The following is a 7,500-nucleotide window of genomic DNA, read 5'->3' as shown; positions in this document are numbered from 1 at the left end:
ACCAGTAGTTGTGGTTCTCGCCCCGGGACTTGGGTCAGAGTATAGCCCAAGTGGAGCACTTGTGTCGGCCTAGGGAGGCTCTGCCGTGCCCCATGGAGGTCTAAAGGATGACCATGAGGTCAAAAGGATGACCAGTAGTTGTGGTTCTCGCCCCGGGACTTGGGTCAGAGTATAGCCCAAGTGGAGCACTTGTGTCGGACTAGGGAGGCTGTGCCGGGCCCCCTGGAGGTCTAAAGGATGACCATGAGGTCAAAAGGATGACCAGTAGTTGTGGTTCTCGCCCCGGGACTTGGGTCAGAGTATAGCCCAAGTGGAGCACTTGTGTCGGCCTAGGGAGGCTGTGCCGGGCCCCCTGGAGGTCTAAAGGATGACCATGAGGTCAAAAGGATGACCAGTAGTTGTGGTTCTCGCCCCGGGACTTGGGTCAGAGTATAGCCCAAGTGGAGCACTTGTGTCGGACTAGGGAGGCTGTGCCGTGCCCCCTGGAGGTCTAAAGGATGACCAGTAGTTGTGGTTCTCGCCCCGGGACTTGGGTCAGAGTATAGCCCAAGTGGAGCACTTGTGTCGGCCTAGGGAGGCTGTGCCGGGCCCCCTGGAGGTCTAAAGGATGACCATGAGGTCAAAAGGATGACCAGTAGTTGTGGTTCTCGCCCCGGGACTTGGGTCAGAGTATAGCCCAAGTGGAGCACTTGTGTCGGACTAGGGAGGCTGTGCCGTGCCCCCTGGAGGTCTAAAGGATGACCAGTAGTTGTGGTTCTCGCCCCGGGACTTGGGTCAGAGTATAGCCCAAGTGGAGCACTTGTGTCGGACTAGGGAGGCTGTGCCGTGCCCCCTGGAGGTCTAAAGGATGACCAGTAGTTGTGGTTCTCGCCCCGGGACTTGGGTCATAGTATAGCCCAAGTGGAGCACTTGGGTCGGACTAGGGAGGCTGTGTCGTGCCCCCTGGAGGTCTAAAGGATGACCAGTAGTTGTGGTTCTCGCCCCGGGACTTGGGTCAGAGAATAGCCCAAGTGGGACACTTGTGTCGGACTAGGGAGGCTCTGCCGTGCCCCCTGGAGGTCTAAAGGATGACCAGTAGTTGTGGTTCTCGCCCCGGGACTTGGGTCAGAGTATAGCCCAAGTGGAGCACTTGTGTCGGACTAGGGAGGCTGTGCCGTGCCCCCTGGAGGTCTAAAGGATGACCATTAGTTGTGGTTCTCGCCCCGGGACTTGGGTCAGAGTACAGCCCAAGTGGAGCACTTGCGTCGGACTAGGGAGGCTGTGCCGGGCCCCCTGGAGGTCTAAAGGATGACCAGTAGTTGTGGTTCTCGCCCCGGGCCGTGGGTCTGAGTATGGCCCAAGTGGGACACTTGTGTCGGACTAGGGAGGCTCTGCCGTGCCCCCTTGAGGTCTAAAGGATGACCAGTAGTTGTGGTTCTCGCCCCGGGACTTGGGTCATAGTATAGCCCAAGTGGGACACTTGTGTCGGACTAGGGAGGCTCTGCCGTGCCCCCTTGAGGTCTAAAGGATGACCATGAGGTCAAAAGGATGACCAGTAGTTGTGGTTCTCGCCCCGGGACTTGGGTCAGAGTATGGCCCAAGTGGTGCACTTGTGTCGGTCTAGGGAGGCTGTGCCGGTCCCCCTGGAGGTCTAAAGGATGACCAGTAGTTGTGGTTCTCGCCCCGGGACTTGGGTCAGAGTATAGCCCAAGTGGAGCACTTGTGTCGGACTAGGGAGGCTGTGCCGGGCCCCCTGGAGGTCTAAAGGATGACCAGTAGTTGTGGTTCTCACCCCGGGTCGTGGGTCCGAGTCTGGCCCGAGTAGAGCACTTTGGTCGGCTACCGGGGGGTGTGCCGTGCCCCCTGGAGGTCTAAAGGATGACCAGTAGTTGTGGTTCTCGCCCCGGGACTTGGGTCAGAGTATAGCCCAAGTGGAGCACTTGTGTCGGCCTAGGGAGGCTGTGCCGGGCCCCCTGGAGATCTAAAGGATGACCATGAGGTCAAAAGGATGACCAGTAGTTGTGGTTCTCGCCCCGGGACTTGGGTCAGAGTATAGCCCAAGTGGAGCACTTGTGTCGGCCTAGGGAGGCTGTGCCGGGCCCCCTGGAGGTCTAAAGGATGACCAGTAGTTGTGGTTCTCGCACCGGGACTTGGGTCAGAGTACAGCCCAAGTGGAGCACTTGTGTCGGTCTAGGGAGGCTGTGCCGGGCCCCCTGGAGGTCTAAAGGATGACCAGTAGTTGTGGTTCTCGCCCCGGGCCGTGGGTCTGAGTATGGCCCAAGTGGGGCACTTGCGTCGGACTGGGGAGGCTCTGCCGCGCCCCCTGGAGGTCAAAAGGATGACCAGTAGTTGTGGTTCTCACCCCGGGTCGTGGGTCCGAGTCTGGCCCGAGTAGAGCACTTTGGTCGGCTACCGGGGGGTGTGCCGTGCCCCCTGGAGCCATGGGAGTGAGCTCCAGCAGACTGGTATTTTTCGGAGAACCAGGCCCACACTCCTCAGACTTTGTGCCCAGGGACAGGCCACCAAAATCGGCCGCGGCTCGTGCACTTTGCCCCTGCGTTTCTCCCAGAACCAGAGCCGGAAAAATCCCAAAATTGATGCCCAGAGATAGTCGACTCTGCCTGGAATAGATTGCCACCCAAACCCGCCAACTCACGCTGGTTTTCCGATGGCCTCACCTACTAACCCGAGCATGGTCATCGCTCGCACCTTCCAAAACCTCCAGGGGCGCAGGCACTTTTCATTTACTGGCCATAAGGCCGACCGCCTTAAGCGTTAAGCGATAAGCGAAAGGCTTAGTTTGGACTTAGTTTTTGGAGCGACGAGGTCGCCGTTTTGTCAATTCTGAACCGATTTTCACGCGGTTTTCGACTGCCTGCGCCTGGGGAGCCGCCCAGAAGCCCCAGGCAGTGTTCTGGGTGGACTTCCGGACCGGTCCGGACCCGGTACCGGCCGGGGGAACCGCACCACGCCTCTCGGGCGTTTCTACACCGATTTTCGCGGGGTTTTCGACTGCATAGACGGGGCCACCTGCTGCAGGGCCCGAGGGAGGGCCTTACTGAGCTGGGTCCGACGCAGGGCCCGGTTCCTGGAGCCCGCTGGGGGGGGGGGGGGGTTCTCTAAGGCTCACGGCGGGCTGCTGAGGGGCCGGATCGGATGCAGACAGGCGCTCCTCTGCCCAGGTCTTTGCTCCCCTGCCCCACTAGGAATGGAAGACACACTGCCAACAGCTTCTGGAGGGTGATGGGCCCTGCTGCAGACCAGGTCCGACCCAGGTTTCAGCTATCCCACCCCGCAGGGACTTAAAGACACACTGCCATCAGCTTCTGGAGGCTGCTGAGCTCTACTATAGAGCAGGTCCGACCCAGGTTTCAGCTCCTGCAGCCCACTAGGACTTAAACACACACTGCCATCAGCGTCTGGATGGTGATGGGCCCTGCTGCAGACCAGGTCCGACCCAGGTTTCAGCTATCCCACCCCGCAGGGACTTAAAGACACACTGCCATCAGCTTCTGGAGGCTGCTGAGCTCTACTATAGAGCAGGTCCGACCCAGGTTTCAGCTCCTGCAGCCCACTAGGACTTAAACACACACTGCCATCAGCGTCTGGATGGTGATGGGCCCTGCTGCAGACCAGGTCCGACCCAGGTATCAGCTCCTGCACCCCGCAGGGAATTGAAGACACACTGCCATCAGCTTCTGGAGGCTGCTGAGCTCTGCTATAGACCAGGTCCGACCCAGGTTTCAGCTCCTGCACCCCGCAGGGAACTAAACACACACTGCCATCTGCAACTGGAGGCTGCTGAGCCCTGCTGCAGACCAGGTCCGACCCAGGTTATGGCTCTCCCACCCCCCTGGGACTTAAACACACACAGCCATCAGCTTCTGGATGGTGATGGGCCCTGCTGCAGACCAGGTCCGACCCAGGTTTCAGCTCCTCAACCCCGCAGGGACTTAAACCCACACCGCCATCAGCTTCTGGAGGGTGATGGGCCCTGCTGCGGGCCAGGTCCGACCCAGGTTTCAGCTCTCCCACCCCGCAGGGACTTAAACACACACAGCCATCAGCTTCTGGGGGCTGCTGAGCCCTGCTGCAGACCAGGTCCGACCCAGGTTTCAGCTCTCCCACCCCGCAGGGTCTTTAACACACACACTGCCATCAGCTGCTGGAGGCTGCTGAGCTCCGCTATAGACCAGGTCCGACCCAGGTTTCTGCTCCTGCACCCCGCAGGGAATGAAAGACACACTGCCATCAGCTTCTGGAGGCTGCTGAGCCCTGCTGCAGACCAGGTCCGACCCAGGTATCGGCTCTCCAACCAGGCAGAGACTTAAACACACACACACACACACACTGCCATCAGCTTCTGGGGGCTGCTGAGCTCTGCTGTAGACCGGGTCCGACCCAGGTTTCTGCTCCTCCACCCCGCAGGGACTTAAACACACACTGCCACCAGCTTCTGGAGGGTGATGGGCCCTGCTTTAGACCAGGTCTGACCCGGGATATAGCTCTCCCACCCCGCAGGGACTTAAACACTCACTGCCATCAGCTGCTGGAGGCTGCCGAGCTCTGCTGCAGACCAGGTCCCACCCAGGTTTCTGCTCCTGCACCCCGCAGGGACTTAAACACACACTGCCACCAGCTTCTGGAGGGTGATGGGCCCTGCTGTGGACCAGGTCCGACCCGGATATCAGCTCTCCCACCAGGCAGGGACTTAAACACACACTGCAATCAGCTGCTGGAGGCTGCTGAGCTCTACTATAGACCAGGTCCGACCCAGGTTTCAGCTCTCCCACCAGGCAGTGACTTAAAGACACACTGCCATCAGCTGCTGGAGGCTGCTGAGCTCTTCTATAGACCAGGTCCGACCCAGGTTTCAGCTCTCACACCAGGCAGGGACTTAAACACACACTGCCATCAGCTGCTGGAGGCTGCTGAGCTCTGCTATAGACCAGGTCCGACCCAGGTTTCAGCTCTCCCACCAGGCAGGGACTTAAAGACACACTGCCATCAGCTGCTGGAGGCTGCCGAGCCCTGCTGCAGACCATGTCCGACCCAGGTTTCAGCTCTCCCACCAGGCAGGGACTTAGAGGCACGCTGCCATCAGCTTCTGGAGGCTGCTGAGCTCTGCCATAGACCAGGTCCGACCGAGGTTTCAGCTCTCCCACCCCGCAGGGACTTAAACACACACTGCCATCAGCTGCTGGAGGCTGCTGAGCTCTGCTATAGACCAGGTCCGACCCGGGATATAGCTCTCCCACCCCGCAGGGACTTAAACACACACTGCCATCAGCTGCTGGAGGCTGCTGAGCTCTTCTATAGACCAGGTCCGACCCAGGTTTCAGCTCTCCCACCCCGCAGGGACTTGAACACACACTGCCATCAGCTTCTGGAGGCTGCTGAGCTCTGCTATAGACCAGGTCCGACCCAGGTTTCTGCTCCTCCACCCCGCAGGGAATTAAAGACACACTGCCATCAGCTTCTGGATGGTGATGGGCCCTGCTGCAGACCAAGTCCGACCCGGGTTACAGCTCTCCCACCAGGCAGGGAATTAAACACACACTGCCATCAGCTGCTGGAGGCTGCTGAGCTCCGCTATAGACCAGGTCCGACCCGGGTTCCTGCTCCTGCACCCCGCAGGGACCAAAACACACACACTGCCATCAGCTTCTGGAGGCTGCTGAGCTCTTCTATAGACCAGGTCCGACCCAGGTTTCAGCTCTCCCACCAGGCAGGGACTTAAACACACACTGCCATCACCTTCTGCTGGCTGCTGAGCTCTGCTGCAGACCAGGTCCGACCCAGGTTTCAGCTCCTGCACCCCGCAGGGAACTAAACACACACTGCCGTCACCTTCTGCTGGCTGCTGAGCCCTGCTGCAGACCAGGTCCGACCCAGGTTTCAGCTCCTGCACCCCGCAGTGGATTAAAGACACACTGCCATCAGGTTCTGGAGGCTGCTGAGCTCTGCTGCAGACCAGGTCCGACCCAGGTTATGGCTCTCCCACCCCGCAGGGACTTAAACACACACCGCCGTCAGCTTCTGGATGGTGATGGGCCCTGCTGCAGACCAGGTCCGACCCACGTTTCAGCTCTCCCACCCCGCAGGGGATGAAACACACACTGCCATCAGCTTCTGGAGGCTGCTGAGCTCTGCTAAAGACCAGGTCCGACCCAGCTTTCAGCTCTCCCACCAGGCAGGGAGTTAAAGACACACTGTCATCGGCTTCTGGAGGGTGCTGAGCCCTGCTGCACACCAAGTCTGACCCAGGTTTCAGCTCATCCACCCCGCAGGGACCTAAACACACACTGCCATCAGCTTCTGAGTGGTAATGGGCCCTGCTGCAGACCAGGTCCGACCCAGGTTTCAGCTCCTCCACCCCGCCATCACCAGCTGGAGGCTGGCTGCTGCTCCTGCACCCTGCCATCAGCTGCTGGAGGCTTCTGTTCCTCCACCCCGCCATCAGCAGCTGGAGGCTGGCTGCTGGAGGCTGGCTGCTGCTCCTCCACCCCGCCATCACCAGCTGGAGGCTGGTTGCAGCTCCTGCACCCCGCCATCAGCTGCTGGAGGCTGCCTGCAGCCCCTGCACCCCGCCATCAGCTGCTGGAGGCTGGCTGCAGCTCCTGCACACCGCCATCAGCTGCTGGAGGCTGCCTGCAGCTCCTGCACCCCGCCATCAGCTGCTGGAGGCTGGCTGCTGCTCCTGCACCCCGCCAGCAGCTGCTGGAGGCTGGCTGCTGCTCCTCCACCCAACCATCAGCTGCTGGACGCTGGCTGCTGCTCCTGCACCCCGCCATCAGCTGCTGGAGGCTGGCTGCTGCTCCTCCACCACCCAACCATCAGCTGCTGGACGCTGGCTGCAGCTCCTCCACCCCGCCATCAGCTGCTGGTGGCTGGCTGCAGCTCCTTCACCCCGCCATCAGCTGCTGGTGGCTGGCTGCAGCTCCTTCACCCCGCCATCACCAGCTGGAGGCTGGCTGCTGCTCCTGCACCCCGCCATCAGCTGCTGGAGGCTGCCTGCAGCTCCTGCGCCCCGCCATCAGCTGCTGGAGGCTGGCTGCTGCTCCTGCACCCTGCCATCAGCTGTTCGAGGCTGGCTGCAGCTCCTCCACCCCACCATCACCAGCTGGAGGCTGGTTGCAGCTCCTGCACCCCGTCATCAGCAGCTGGAGGCTGCCTGCTGCTCCTGCACCCCGCCATCAGCTGCTGGAGGCTGCCTGCAGCTCCTGCACCCCGCCATCATTTGCTGGAGGCTGGCTGCAGCTCCTGCAACCCGCCATCAGCTGCTGGAGGCTGGCTGCTGCTCCTCCACCCCACCATGACCTGCTGGAGGCTGGCTGCAGCTCCTTCACACCGCCATCAGCTGATGGATGCTGGCTGAACGCTGGAGGCTGGCTGCTGCTCCCACACACCGCCATCAGCTCCTGGAGGCTGGCTGGCTGCTGGAGGCTGTCTGCTGCTGCTCCTCCACCCCGCCATCACCAGCTGGAGGCTGGCTGCTGGAGGCTGGCTGCAGCTCCTGCA

This window comes from Nothobranchius furzeri, unplaced genomic scaffold (genome assembly GCF_043380555.1).
Source record: "Nothobranchius furzeri strain GRZ-AD unplaced genomic scaffold, NfurGRZ-RIMD1 Scf050, whole genome shotgun sequence".
Classification (NCBI taxonomy): domain Eukaryota; kingdom Metazoa; phylum Chordata; class Actinopteri; order Cyprinodontiformes; family Nothobranchiidae; genus Nothobranchius; species Nothobranchius furzeri.
This window is presented reverse-complemented; position numbering follows the sequence as displayed.